Genomic DNA, 15,932 nt, shown 5'->3' with positions numbered 1-15,932 from the left:
GTGTTTCAGCATCAAAGATAGAAATATTATTAGGATTCTTAGGTGTTTCTACATTAGGTTCACTAGAAGTTTGCAAAGTCCTATCATTTTTCTTTTTCTTCTTCTTAGAAGAACTAGGAGCATCTAGATTATTATTCTGAGAATCTTGTTCAATTCTCTTAGGGTGGCCTTCAAGATACAAAGGTTCCTGAGTCATTTTACCAGTTCTAGTAGCCACTCTAACAGCAAAGTCATGTTTATTACTCCCTCCATTCCTAAATATAGGGTGTATAGTTTTTGGCACAAAAATTAAAGAACACACGTGGAGGGAAATTTTCACAAGTTTTGGGTGTGATTTCACCAGACTAATTGACATGAGAAAATAGAGGAGCTTGCCAAATATAAGTAAATGTAATCAAATCCCTAAAAAAAATCCAAACGAGTGGTGCAGCGCAATACACCTTATATTTCAGACTTTTTCTCAAAAATCTATACACCTTATATCAAGGAACGAAGGGAGTATTTATTTCCTCTAGCAATTCATTCTGAGCATTAAGTACTTGTTCAGCTTGAGTAGCAACCATAGAAGCATGTTTACTAGTGAGTTTAAGTTCACCTTTAACTCTAGCTATATAATCATTCAAGCGTCCTATCGTATAAGCATTATTCTTCAATTGTCTACCAACATAATCATTGAAATTTGCTTGTCTATTCATGAAATCATCAAATTCATCTAAGCATGGACTATGAAATTTAGTAGATGGGATTTCATCTTTATCATATCTATAGAGAGAATTTACCTTTACTACCTGTGTCGGGTTATCAAGACAATGTGTTTCTTCAACAGGCGGTATATTAAGACCATGTATTTCTTCAATAGGGGGTAAATTCTTAACGTCTTTAGCTTTAATACCTTTCTCTTTCATTGATTTCTTTGCCTCTTGCATATCTTCAGGACTGAGAAATAGAACACCTCCCTTCTTCGGAGTAGGTTTAAGAATAGGCTCGAGAGTTGGCTCAATTGGTTCAGGAATTGGCTCGGGAAGAGTCCAATTATTCTCATTAGTCAACATATTGTTCAATAACAATTCAGCTTCGTCGACTGTTCTTTCTCTGAAAACACAACCAGCACAACTATCCAAGTGGTCCTTGGAAGCATCAGTTAGTCCATTATAAAAGATATCAAGTATTTCATTTTTCTTAAGTGGATGATCAGGCAAAGCATTAAGTAATCGGAGAAGCCTCCCCCGAGCTTGTGGGAGACTCTCTTCTTCGATTTGCACAAAATTATATATTTCCTGCAAGGCAGCTTGTTTCTTATGAGTAGGAAAATATTTAGCAGAGAAGTAGTAAATCATATACTGGGGACTACGCACACAACCAGGATCAAGAGAATTAAACCAAGTCTTAGCATCACCCTTTAATGAGAACGGAAATATCTTAAGGATATAATAATAGCGAGAAGTCTCATCATTAGTAAATAGGGTGGCTATATCATTTAACTTGGTGAGATGTGCCACAATAGTTTCAGATTCAGTGCCATAAAAAGGATCAGATTCAACTAAAGTAATAATCTCAGGATCAACGGAGAATTCATATTCCTTATCAGTAACAAAGATAGGTGAAGTGGCAAAAGCAGGGTCATGTTTCATTCTAGCATTTAGAGTCTTTTGTGTCAGCTTAGCTAATAATTTCTTAAGTTCTGATCTATCATTGCAAGCAAGAAAATCTCTAGCAGTTTCTTCATCCATAACATAACCCTCAGGAACAACAGGCAATTCATAATCGTTCGGAGAACTTTCATCATCACTATCATCAATAATTTCATTCTCCCTAGCCTTAGTAAGTTGTTCATCAAGAAATTCACCTAACGGCACAGTGGTATCAAGCATAGAAGTAGTTTCATCATAAGTATCATGCATAGTAGAAGTGGCATCATCAATAACATGCGACATATCGGAATTCATAGCAGTAGCAGGTTTAGGTGTCGCAAGCTTATTCATAACAAAAGGAGAATCTAGTGTAGAGATAGATGGCAGTTCCTTACCTCCCCTCGTAGTTGAGGGATAAATTTTAGTTCTTTGATCTTTCAAGTTCTTCATAGTGATCAACAAATATAAATCCAAGTGACTCAGAGAATAGAGCTATGCTCCCCGGCAACAGCGCCAGAAATTAGTCTTGATAACCCACAAGTGTAGGGAATCACAACAACTTTCGAGGGTAGAGTATTCAACGCAAATTTATTGATTCGACACAAGGGGAGCCAAAGAATATTCTTGAGTATTAGCAGTTGAGTTGTCAATTCAACCACACCTGGATAACTTAGTATCTGCAGCAAGGTATTTAGTAGCAAAGTAGTATGATAGTAATGGTAATAGTGGTAAAGGTAAAGATAGCAAAAAGTAATATTTTTGGGTTTTTGTAGTGATTGTAACAGTAGCAATAGAAAAGTAAATAAGCGAAGCACAATATATGAAAAGCTCGTAGGCAATGGATCAGTGATGGATAATTATGTCGGATGCGATTCCTCATGTAATAGCTATAACATAGGGTGACACAGAACTAGCTCCAATTCATCAATGTAATGTAGGTATGTATTCCGAATATAGTCATACGTGCTTATGTAAAAGAACTTGCATGACATCTTCTGTCCTACCCTCCCGTGGCAGCGGGGTCCTAGTGGAAACTAAGGGATATTAAGGCCTCCTTTTAATAGAGAACCGGACCAAAGCATTAACACATAGTAAATACATGAACTCCTCAAACTACGGTCATCACCGAGAAGTATCCCGATTATTGTCACTTCGGGGTTGTCGGATCATAACACATAATAGGTGACTATAGACTTGCAAGATAGAATCAAGAATACACATATATTCATGAAAACATAATAGGTTCAGATCTGAAATCATGGCACTCGGGCCCTAGTGACAAGCATTAAGCATAGCAAAGTCATAGCAACATCAATCTTAGAACATAGTGGATATTAGTGATCAAACCCTAACAAAACTAACTTGATTACATGGTAAATCTCATCCAACCCATCACCGTCTAGCAAGCCTACAATGGAATTACTTAAGCACGGCGGTGAGCATCATGAAATTGGTGATGGAGGATGGTTGATGATGACGATGGCGACGAATCCCCCTCTCCGGAGCCCCGAACGGACTCCAGATCAGCCCTCCCGAGAGAGATTAGGACTTGGCGGCGGCTCCGTATCGTAAAATGCGATGAAACTTTCTCTCTGATTTTTTTCTCCGCGAAACGGAATATATTGAGTTGGAGTTGAGGTTGGCGGAGCTGCAAGGGCCCACGAGACAGCGGGCGCGCCCAGAGGGGGTGGGCGCGCCCCCACCCTCGTGGACAGGGTGTGGGCCCCCTGGTCTTCATCTTTTGCAAGCATTTTTTATATTTTCTAAAACTTGTCTCCGAGGATTTTCAGGTCATTCCGAGAACTTTTGTTTTCTACACATGAAACAACATCATGGTAATTCTGCTGAAAACAGCGTCAGTCCGGGTTAGTTCCATTCAAATCATGCAAGTTAGAGTCCAAAACAAGGGCAAAAGTGTTTGGAAAAGTAGATACGTTGGAGACGTATCAATCGTTCATCAAGGAATTTCCATATAGTGTAAGCACACTCAAGAGTTGGCAAACAAGCAATCAAATTTCTTGGCAAACCTCTAGTGATAAGATTGATAGTTCTAAGATTGCGAATCATGCCAAGAGACTCATCAGGAGTAGGATGCAAGGGGTTAACAAGGGGCTCACAAGGAGTAGTAATGTACTTGTTGAAGTGATATTCATTTAAAATTCCAAGCATCTCATTTTTCCACTCACTATAGAACTCTCCATCAAGCATAGGCACTCTACATCTAATACTCCCAATCGTAGACTCATCCATCTTCCTCCAATGGTGTTTAAAACAAAGCAACGGAGACCAACATTCTGATACCAATTGAAAGGATCGAGAAGAGGTGTCTAGAGGGGGGTGATTAGACCCTCAACAAGTAAAGATAGTAGTTATTAGGTTTTTCAAGTTGAGGTTGCAAATTAGCACAATTTCAAGCATTCAGAAAACAATTCAAGCAAGCATGCAAAGAGTATATGAGCAGCAGAAAATAAAGCATGCAACTTGCAAGAAAGTAAAGGGATGAGATTGGAGTGTGCAAATTCAACTGGATACACGGAGATTTTTGGCGTGGTTCCGATAGGTCGTGCTATCATACATCCACGTTGGTGGAGACTTCAACCCACAAAGGGCAACGGTTGCGCGAGTCCACGGAGGGCTCCACCCATGAAGGGTCCACGAAGAAGCAACCTATTCTATCCCAGCATGGCCATCGCCCATGAAGGACTTGCGTCACTAGGGTAGATCTTCACGAAGTAGGTGATCTCCTTGCCCTTACAAACTCCTTGGATCAACTCCACAATCTTGACGGAGGCTCGCAATTGACACCTAATCAATCTAGGAGACACCACTCTCCAAAAGGTAATAGATGGTGTGTTGATCATGAACTCCTTGCTCTTGTGCTTCAAACGATAGTCTCCCCAACATTCAACTCTCTCACACTGATTTGGCTACGGTGGGAAGATGATTTGAGTGGAAAGCAACTTGGGGAAGGGTAGAGATCAAGATTCTTGTGGTTGGATTGGAATGTCTTGGTCTCAACACATTAGTAGGTGGTTCTCTCTCAAAAATGAGTAGTGGAAGTGTAGGCATGTTCTGATGGCTCTCTCACATATGGAGAAGGGGGTGGAGGGGTATATATAGCCCCTACACAAATCTAACGTTACACAAAAATTCCCAAACTCAGCGGGACCGAATGGTTAAACTCGGCCAAACCAACTTGGTTCCAAATGTGAATGTTAGGCATTTCGGTGGGACCGACAAGGTCAACTCGGTGGGACGATGTGCTAGGGTTTGGGCAAAACCTCATCTCGGTGAGGCCGATTGCGTGTACTCGGTGAGACATGTTCCAGCAACAAGCAAACAGAGACTTGGTCAAGCAAACTCAGTGGGACCGAGTGCGTATCTCGGTGAGACCGAAATAAATGCAATAGGTAACAGAGAGTTCGCAAGGCCATCTCGGTGAGACCGAGATCCCATTGGTGAGACCGAACTAATTAGGGTTTCTGGTAGTGGCTATGTCAAGTGAACTAGGTGGCGCCGGATGAATCAAATCGGTGGGGCTGAATTTGACTTTAGGATTAGGACATATGTGGAAGTGAGAAAGTGGTTGAGGGATCTGGAGCATATCACTAAGCACTTTGAGAAAGCAAGCCATTAAGCAACACCTCATCCCCTTTTAATAGTATTGGATTTCCTATGGACTCAATGTGATCTTGGATCACTAAAATGAAAATGTAGAGTCTTGAGCTTCTGCCAATGTTTGTCCTTAGCATCTTGATGGGGTTCCACATCCTCTTGTCCTGCCACTCCAATGTTGAACTCATCTGAAATATACTAGGTAGAAGTATTAGTCCAACAAGAGATATGTTGACATTAGCTCCCCCTACATGTATGAAATCATGTGAAGATAGATCATAAGAGTATGTGAAAGCATAAACATGTCAGAGCAAGCAATGACTTAGATGTATCTTGGCTATATGCATCAGAGCAAATGATGTGAAATGTAGAAAATGTACCTACATGTTCATGAGTCCTTCTTGCAAACAATATATACATCAACAAGAGATCCTCATGCACATGAGTGTGATGCATACACTTACCTTGTTGTCTTGAGCTTAACTTTGGAAGAGATGAACCTGAGAAAACAGGGTTAGACAAGACATGAACATCTACTAGTCAGAGCAAGGATGAGAAACCACAAGAGTACCAAGATTAGGATGACATGTAGAGAGTGAGTACTTAGTACTCTAGTTGGATATTGACATGTCCCCAAGAATAAAGATATGCAATGAATTCCAAAGATTTTATTCCCTTAGATGTCTTTCTCCCCCTGAATCTGATATTGGGTAATGGGAGAAGATAGGGCAATAGAAAATCAGAGCAAATGAAAAGGGAATGAAAAACAGATCAAAAGGCACAAAGAAATATCTTCAACTAACATGTCTTTCCCCTCTAAAAGACATGTGGCTTCTCTCCTGTTTGTTTACCAATCATCTGGGAAGATTAAGAGGTCTTTCTTTCCCATAGGGTCACTCTCTCCCTTTTGGTCTCTCTCTTCCTTCTGTGCGTAAGCTTTGATGTGATCTCTCTCTCCCTCTCTGACATCAATTTCCAAGAAGGGTTCTTCTGGAGCGTGAGTCAAATAGGTTTGGTCCTTGAGTCACATGACTAAGTAGCATGAAAATGTGATGCTGGTAGAGGATAAGAATCATCGAGTGGAGATGGATATGAAAAGCAGGATGCAAATGGCAAAATGTTTCCACTATGGTGAAATTGGTAACATCGAGCTCTTTCCTTCGGTGACACCAAGTTGTTTTGGTCTGGCCGAAAAGAAAACATCGGTGAGGCCTAGTTCATGACAGAGAAAGGATTTTGTCATCTCAGCTCACTAGGCAAATAGGTTCTCACAAAAATTTGCAGGGAATTAACTAAAGAATTTGCAATGAATTAAATGCAGGGAAATGCAGAAAATAGCAGAGAAAAGAAATGAAATCTAGATGAAGTTTTTTTTTTGATTAAAAAGGGAAAACAAACATGCAAGAGACAAATGCAAGAACACAGAGACACACTGGAGAACTTGATCTAGAATTTGTCAGCCACAAAGTCACCTATGTTAGAGCATATTGACTTAGGAGTCAAGTGAAGACACTTGATCATAGGTCATTCTCATCGTTTAAGCTCAAAATGGGGTTGCCATTTTTTGTTTAAGCATTTTGATGTATTCACACCTTGTTGAGTTGCTTTGACCCAAGTCTTACGGTAAAGCTTCTCTAAGATGGAATGACATACCTTGGTGGTGGTGATCTTGATCATGTAGTTGAACTTGTGTAGGGTGCTCAAGGTTGATGTAGTTCATCAAGAGTTGGGAGCACCGCTTTTAGTTGGAGTTCATCTTCCTACATGGGTTAGTTTTGCAAGGAAGAGCACTTGTGTATCCAAAATGACAATAATGAAATTTGATACCAAATGAAATTTGATATATAGATGTTGTCAAAGGTTATATTGGAAGGATTCACGCTTCCTTGTCTTCAACCACCATATTGTAGAGACTTTGAGATGTAGAGATTGCTTAGAATGTGATTGAGTTTTAATCTCATAGAATTGGGCGTATCCAAGTACCTAAAAGAGTTAGATAGCATGCAAGAGTGCAAGTATATCCAAGATATATGATCATCATCATAAGAGAAATATCAAGGATTAGTCATAGAAAGGCTCATGCCTTGCATGCATCTACATGGAGTTTCTACTCCAAGTTTGAGGCATCAATGATGTTCAATTCACCTCTCAAACGGCAAAACACTTTCTCATAAAGTGGTTTGGTGAATATATCCGCCAATTGCTTATTGGTATGAACATGCTTAGGTTTGATATCTCCCTTAGCAACATGATCTCGAATGAAATGATGACGAACTTCAATATGCTTAGTTAGAGAATGTTGCACATGATTATGAGCAATCTTAATAGCACTCTCACTCTCACAAAGCAATGGAACATGTTTCACATATAACCCATAGTCTTTAAGAGTTTGGGTCATCCAAAGTAATTGAGCACAACATGAACCGGCGGTAATGTATTCCTCTTTGGCGGTGGATAAGGATAACGAGTTTTGTTTCTTGGAGGACCAAGACACAAGAGACCTACCAAGAAATTGACAAGTACCCGAAGTGGACTTTTTTTCAACCTTGTCACCGGCATAGTCTGAATCGGAGTAGCCAATAAGGTCAAAAGAAGACCTCTTAGGACCAAATGCCAAAGTTTGGTGTGTGAATTAAGTATCTCACTATCCTTTTCACAACCTTAATATGGCATTCTTTGGGGGCCACTTGATATCGTGCACACATACACACACTTAGCATAATATCGGGACGGGAGGCACATAGATATAACAATGAACCAATCATAGAGCAGTAAACCTTTTGGTCAACCGGTTTGCCATCCTTTGTCGAGTCAAGATGTCCACTAGTAGGCATGGGGGTACTCATACCTTTGCATTATTGCATGTTCAACTTCTTGAATAAGTCCTTTGTATACTTTGTTTGAGATATAAAGGTACCCTCCTTAGTTTGCTTGATTTGCAAACCAAGAAAGAACTTGAGTTCACTCATCATAGGCATCTCAAACTTCTCCAACATTAGCCTTCCAAACTTTTCACTAAAATGAGGGTTAGTCGAACCAAATATGATATCATCAACATAAATTTGGCACACAGATAATTCACCATTGACCCTTTTAGTAAAAAGTGTAGAATAAATTTTACCAATTTCAAAGCCTTTTTCAATAAGGAACTTAGTCAAGCATTTATACCATGCTCTAGGAGCTTGTTTAAGACCATAAAGAGCTTTGTAAAGTTTATAAACTTGATCGGGTTTCTTGGGATTAACAAAACCGGGAGGTTGTTTAACATAGACTTCCTCCTCAATTTCACCAGTAAGAAAAGCACTTTTGATGTCCATTTGATATAAAGTGATCTCATGATGATTGGCATAAGCAAGTAAGATGTGAATGGATTCAAGTCTAGCAACGGGGGCATATGTCTCACCATAGTCCATACCTTTGACTTGAGTGTAGCCTTGAGCGACGAGACAGGCCTTGTTGTGAACAACTTTTCCATCTTCATCTTGCTTATTATGAAACACCCATTTTTTCCAATGACATTGTGCCTCTCATTGGGATTTTCAACCAACGTCCAGACTTGGTTCCTCTCGAAATTGTGTAGCTCTTCATGCATTGCGTTCACCCAATCCGGATCATCAAGAGCATCTTCAACCTTCATAGGTTCAATACTAGAGATGAATGAGTAATGTTCACAAAAGTTAGCCAAACTAGTTTTAGAGCTAGTAATTTTCCTGGTTCGAATATCATCACAGATCTATTCGACGGGATGATCTCTTGAGACTCTTGCTCGAACTCGTGAGAGATTTTGTTGGGGTCGGGGTGGAACATCCTCTTCATTGTCTTGTTCTTCCTCTTGTCTTTCTTTGTTGTTGGTGGTGTTGTTGTTCTCGTGGAGATGGAGAAGGAGGTCGTCGGGGTTCATCTTGTTGTACATCCTCGTTTTCATCATCTTGATGTGTCCCACTTGTGGATGCCTCCAAGTCAACTTGTGATTCACCTTGGCATGAAGTTAAGGCTTCCACTTGGACAGACGAGGTACTCTCCTTCACCTCCGTTGGGCGAATCTTGCCAATAGACAAGTCTTGTATAGCTTCCAAAGGATCTTTGTCACCTACATCAATTGGAAATTGCTCTACTTGCGAGACGTTAGATTCATCAAATTTCACATCTACCGTCTCTTCAACCTTTCGGGTGAAATTGTTGTAGACACGGTATGTGTGAGAGTTTGAGCGATAACCGAGTAGGAAACCTTCATGAGATTTAAGAGCAAATTTCGAACAAAGATGCTTATCAAGAATGTAGTACTTTGAGCCAAATACCCGAAAGTATGCAACTTGGGGTTTGTTACCGGTGAGAAGCTCGTATGCCGTCTTGCCGAGTAGCTTATGAAGATATAGACGATCCATTGAATGGCAAGCTGTCTCAACCGCTTCCGCCCAAAAGTGTTTTGGCGTCTTGTACTCATTAAGCATCGTTCTTGCCATTTCGATGAGCGTCCAGTTCTTCCTCTCAACAACTCCATTTTGTTGAGGCGTGTACATAGCCGAGAACTCATGTGAAATCCCTTCTTCATCAAGAAAGGTGTCCACATTGACGTTCTTGAACTCCGTTCCATTGTCGCTGCAAACCTTCTTGATCTTCAGTTCAAATTGATTTTGGGCCTTCTTAGCGAAGTTTTTGAAGATCTTTTGGACATGCGATTTATTGTCAAGAAAGAACACCCACGTAAATCTTGAAAAATCATCAACAATGACCAATTCGAATGAGTTATCACTGAGACTCTTGTAGGCATTGGGGCCGAAGTGATCCATGTGAAGTAGCTCAAGTGGTCTTCTCGTGGTCATGATGTTCTTCACGGGATGACTTCCTCCAACTTCTTTTCCTGCTTGGCAAGCACTACAAAGTCTATCCTTGTCAAATATAACATCTTTAAAACCAAGGATGTGATCACCTTTAATAAGCTTGTCAAGATTTCGCATGCCCACATGACCTAACCGTCTATGCGCCACAACCAACCTTTAGAGGATTTAGCAATCAAGCAAGTTCTAGGTTGGGCCTTTTTAGTGAAATCAACAATGTATAGATCACCTCTACATATGCCGGTAAATACCATATTATGATTATCTCTTCGAAACACTTGTCAATCTATTTCAGTAAATAGGACATTGAAACTGGAATCGACTAGTCTAGATACAAAAAGTAAATTGTAACCAAGAAATTCAATGACCATAACATTCTGTATGGAGCTGTCATGTGAGATGGCCACCTTACCAAGGCCAACCACCTTACCCTTTGAGTTAACACCAAAAGTGACATAATTTCGAGGGCCATCATTTTTAGCAAGCTCACGAAACATATCCTTGTCTCCGGTCATGTGATGGGTACATCCACTATCAAGAACCCATTACTTTCGTCCAGCCATGTAGCCGCGAAGGTTAGCCACAAGACCAAAGTGTCCCATAGACTCATTGAAATCATAGTCACTATCATTATCCTCATCATAGTATCCATGTTCAACATCATCTTGTGGTTGATCATTTCCTAGAGAGAGTGATCCATTAGTTTTGTGATCATGACAATGTGCATCTCTTTGAATTCTAATGACTTCGGAAATGATATTGCTAATGATTCCAACATCTCCTTTGGCACGCATAAGATTGCTAAGCTCAAATAGACAATCACCAAACCTAGGATCATTGGGACTCATCTTATTCAAAGCAATAGACTTGTGAATAATATCATCTAAGTTTTTCAAGGAATGGTCTGGAAATTGTTCATCAAGGAATTTCCATATAGTGTAAGCACACTCAAGAGTTGGCAAGCAAGCAATCAAATTTCTTGGCAAACCTCTAGTGATAAGATTGATAGTTCTAAGATTGTGAATCATGTCAAGAGACTCATTAGGAGTAGGATGCAAGGGGTCAACAAGGGGCTCACAAGGAGTAATAATGTACTTGTTGAAGTGATATTCATTTAAAATTCCAAGCATCTCATTTTCCACTCACTATAGAACTCTCCATCAAGCATAGGCACTCTACATCTAATACTCCCAATCGTAGACTCATCGATCTTCCTCCAATGGTGTTTAAAACAAAGCAATGGAGACCAACATTCTGATACCAATTGAAAGGATCGAGAAGAGGTGTCTAGAGGGGGGGGTGATTAGGCCCTCAACAAGTAAAGATAGTAGTTATTAGGTTTTTCAAGTTGTGGTTGCAAATTAGCACAATTTCAAGCATTCACAAAACAATTCAAGCAAGCATGCAAAGAGTATATGAGCAGCAGAAAATAAAGCATGCAACTTGCAAGAAAGTAAAGGGATGGGATTGGAGTGTGCAAACGCAACTGGAGACACGGAGATTTTTGGCGTGGTTCCGATAGGTGGTGCTATCGTACATCCACGTTGGTGGAGACTTCAACCCATGAAGGGTAACGGTGGCGCGAGTCCACGAAGGGTCCACGAAGAAGCAACCTATTCTATCCCACCATGGCCATCGCCCACGAAGGACTTGCCTCACTAGGGTAGATCTTCACGAAGTAGGCGATCTCCTTGCCCTTACAAACTCCTTGGTTCAACTCCAAAATCTTGACGGAGGCTCCCAATTGACACCTAACCAATCTAGGAGACACCACTCTCGAAAAGGTAATAGATGGTGTGTTGATCATGAACTCCTTGCTCTTGTGCTTCAAATGATAGTCTCCCCAACATTCAAATCTCTCACATTGATTTGGCTACGGTGGGAAGATGATTTGAGTGGAAAGCAACTTGGGGAAGGGTAGAGATCAAGATTCTTGTGGTTGGATTGGAATGTCTTGGTCTCAACACATTAGTAGGTGGTTCTCTCTCAGAAAATGAGTAGTGGAAGTGTAGGCACGTTCTGATGGCTCTCTCGCAGATGGAGAAGGGGGTGGAGGGGTATATATAGCCTCCATACAAATCTAACATTACACACAATATCCCAAACTCGGCGGGACCAAATGGTTAAACTCGGCCAGACCGACTTGGTTCAAAATGTGAATGTTAGGCATTTTGGTGGGACTGACAAGGTCAACTCGGTGGGACCGATGTGCTAGGGTTTGGGCAAAACCTCATCTTGGTGAGGCCGATTGCGTGAACTCGATGAGACCCGTTCCAGCAACAAGCAAACAGAGACTTGGTCAAGCAAACTCAGTGGGACCGACTACGTATCTCGGTGAGACCGAAATAAATGCAATAGGTAACAGAGAGTTCGCAAGGCCATCTCGGTGAGACCGAGACCCCATCGGTGAGATCGAACTGATTAGGGTTTCTGGTAGTGGATATGTCAAGTGAACTCAGTGGCGCCGGATGAATCAAATAGGTGGGGCCGAGTTTGACTTTAGGATTAGGACATATGTGGAAGTGATAAAGTGGTTGAGGGCTTTGGAGCATATCACTAAGCACTTTGAGCAAGCAAGACATTAAGCAACACCTCATCCCCTTTTAATAGTATTGGCTTTCCTATGGACTCAATGTGATCTTGGATCACTAAAATGAAAATGTAGAGTCTCGAGCTTCTGCCAATGTTTGTCCTTAGCATCTTCAAGGTGTTCCACATCCTCTTGTCCTGCCACTCCAATGTTGAACTCATCTAAAATATACTAGGTAGAAGTATTAGTCCAACAAGAGATATGTTGACATTAGTTACCAAAATCACCCGGGGAGCACTTGTGCTTTCACTCAACGCTGGCACCAAATAACAATTATTGAGGTCTAAAACTAATCCTGAAGGTAGATGTAGAGGTAGCGTGCCGACGTCGATCACATCAACCTTGGAACCATTCCCGACGCGCATCGTCACCTAGTCCTTAGCCAATCTTTGTTTATTCTGCAGATCATGTTTTGAGTTACAAATATGAGCAACTGAACCAGTATCAAATACCCAGGCTCTACTATGAGCATTAGTAAGGAAAACTTCAATAACATGTATAACAAATATACCTTTGTTCACTTTGCCATCCTTCTTATCTGCCAAGTATGTGGGGCAGTTCCGCTTCCAGTAACCATTTCCTTTGCAGTAGAAGCACTCAGTTTCAGGCTTGGGTCCAGCTTTGGGCTTCTTCATGGGAGCGACAACTTGCTTGCCATTCTTCTTAAAGTTCCCTTCGTTCCCTTGCCCTTTTTCTTAAAATTGGTGGTCTTGTTAACCATCAACACTTGATGCACTTTCTTGATTTCTACCTCCGCGGCCTTAAGCATCACGAAGAGCTCGGGAATTGTTTTTTCCATCCCTTGCATATTATAGTTCATCACAAAGCCTTTTTAGCTTGGTGGCAGTGATTGAAGAACTCTATCAGTAACACTCTCAGCTGAAAGATCAATTCCCAACTGAGTCAAGTGGTTGTGGTACCCAGACATTCTGAGTATGTGTTCACTAACCGAACTGTTCTCCTCCATCTTACAACTAAAGAACTTGTTGGAGACTTCATATCTCTCAACCCATGCATTTTCTTGAAATATTGCTACTTCTTGAGCTTGCTATGGTTTTCCTTGAAGAGGAAAGGGTGATGCAGCAGAGTAGCATAAGTATTTCCCTCAGTTTTTGAGAACCAAGGTATCAATCCAGTAGGAGGCTCCTCAACAAGTCCCACGAACCTACACAAACAAACAAAGAACTCGCAACCAATGCAATAAAGGGGTTGCCAATCCCTTCATGGCCACTTGCGAAAGTGAGATCTGATAGAGATAGTATGATAAGATAAATATATTTTTGGTATTTTATAATATAGATGCAGAAAATAAAGATGCAAATATAAGTAGATTGGAAGCAAATATGATAAGAGATAGACCCGGGGGCCATAGGTTTCACTAGAGGCTTCTCTCGAGAGCATAAGTATTACGGTGGGTGAACAAATTACTGACGAGCAATTGACAGAAAAGCAAATAATTATGAGATTATCTAGGCATGATCATGTATATAGGCATCACGTCCGCAACAAGTACACCGACTCCTGCCTGCATCTACTACTATTACTCCACACATCGACCGCTATCCAGCATGCATCTAGAGTATTAAGTTCATAAGAACATAGTAACGCATTAAGCAAGATGACATGATGTAGAGGGATAAACTCAAGCAATATGATATAAACGCCATCTTTTTATCCTCGATGGGAACAATACAATATGTGTCTTGCAACCCTTTCTGTCACTGGGTAAGAACACCGCAAGATTGAACCCAAAGCTAAGCACTTCTCCCATGGCAATAAAGATCAATCTAGTAGGCCAAACCAAACCGATAATTCGAAGAGACTTGCAAAGATAACTCAATCATACATAAAAGAATTAAGAGAAGATTCAAATATTATTCATAGATAAACTTGATCATAAACCCACAATTCATCGGGTCTCGACAAACACACCACAAAAAGAGATTACATCAAATAGATCTCCACAAGAGAGGGGGAGAACATTGTATTGAGATCCAAAAAGAGAGAAGAAGCCATCTAGCTAATAACTATGGACCCGAAGGTCTGTGGTAAACTACTCACAACTCATCGGGGGGGGGGGGGCTATGGTGTTGATGTAGAAGCCCTCCATGGTGGATTCCCCCTCTGGCAGAACACCGACGACGGCTCCAAGATGGGATCTCGCGGATACAGAAGGTTACGGTGGTGGAAATTGGTTTTCGGTTGCTCCCTGGATGTTTTCGGGGTACGTAGGCTTATATAGGAGGAAGAAGTACGTCAGTGGACGCCCCAGGGGCGCACGAGACAGGGGGCACGCCCTATAGGGGGCACCCTCTCCTATCTCGTGGAGGCCTCGGCTGCTTCTTGACTTGCACTCCAAGTCCTCTGGATCACGTTCGTTCCAAAAATCACGCTCCCGAAGGTTTCATTCCGTTTGGACTCCGTTTGATATCACTTTTCTTTGAAATACTAAAATAGGCAAAAAAACAGCAATACGGGCTGGGCCTCCGGTTAGTAGGTTAGTCCCAAAAATGATATAAATGTGTAAAAGAAAGCCCATAAACATCCAAAAGGGGTAATATAATAGCATGGAACAATAAAAAGTTATAGATACGTTGGAGACGTATCAAGCATCCCCAAGCTTAATTCCTGCTCGTCCTCGAGTACGTAAATGATAAAAAGAGAATTTTTGATGTGGAATGCTACCTAGCATAATTCTTAATTTAATTTTCTTTATTGTGGCATGAATGTTCAGATCAAAATGATTCAAAATAAAAGTTCATATTGATAAAAGAAATAGCAACACTTCAAGCATACTAATCAAAGCAATCATGTCTTCTAAAAATAACATGGCAAAAGAAAGTTCATCCCTACAAAATCATATAGTTAGGCTATGCTTCATTTTCGTCACACAAAGATGTTCCCAACTTCTATAACCCCGATGACAAGCCAAGCAATTGTTTCATACATAAATAATCTCAAACTTTTTCAACCTTCACGCAATACATGATCATGAGCCATGGACATAGCACTATGGGTGGAATAGAATATGATGATGGGGATTGTGTGCAGAAGACAAAAAAGGAGAAAGTCTCACATTGACGAGGATAATCAACGGGCTATGGAGATGCCCATCAATTGATATCAACATGAGGAGTAGGGATTGCCATGCAACGGATGCACTAGAGCTATAAATGAATGCTCAACAAAAGAAAACTAGGGCATTTGAGGAAGCACATCGTAGGAATATACAAGCCAAGTTCTATAATGAAAAAATCC

The sequence above is a fragment of the Triticum aestivum genome, chromosome 4B (assembly GCF_018294505.1).
Source record: "Triticum aestivum cultivar Chinese Spring chromosome 4B, IWGSC CS RefSeq v2.1, whole genome shotgun sequence".
Taxonomy (NCBI): domain Eukaryota; kingdom Viridiplantae; phylum Streptophyta; class Magnoliopsida; order Poales; family Poaceae; genus Triticum; species Triticum aestivum.
This window is presented reverse-complemented; position numbering follows the sequence as displayed.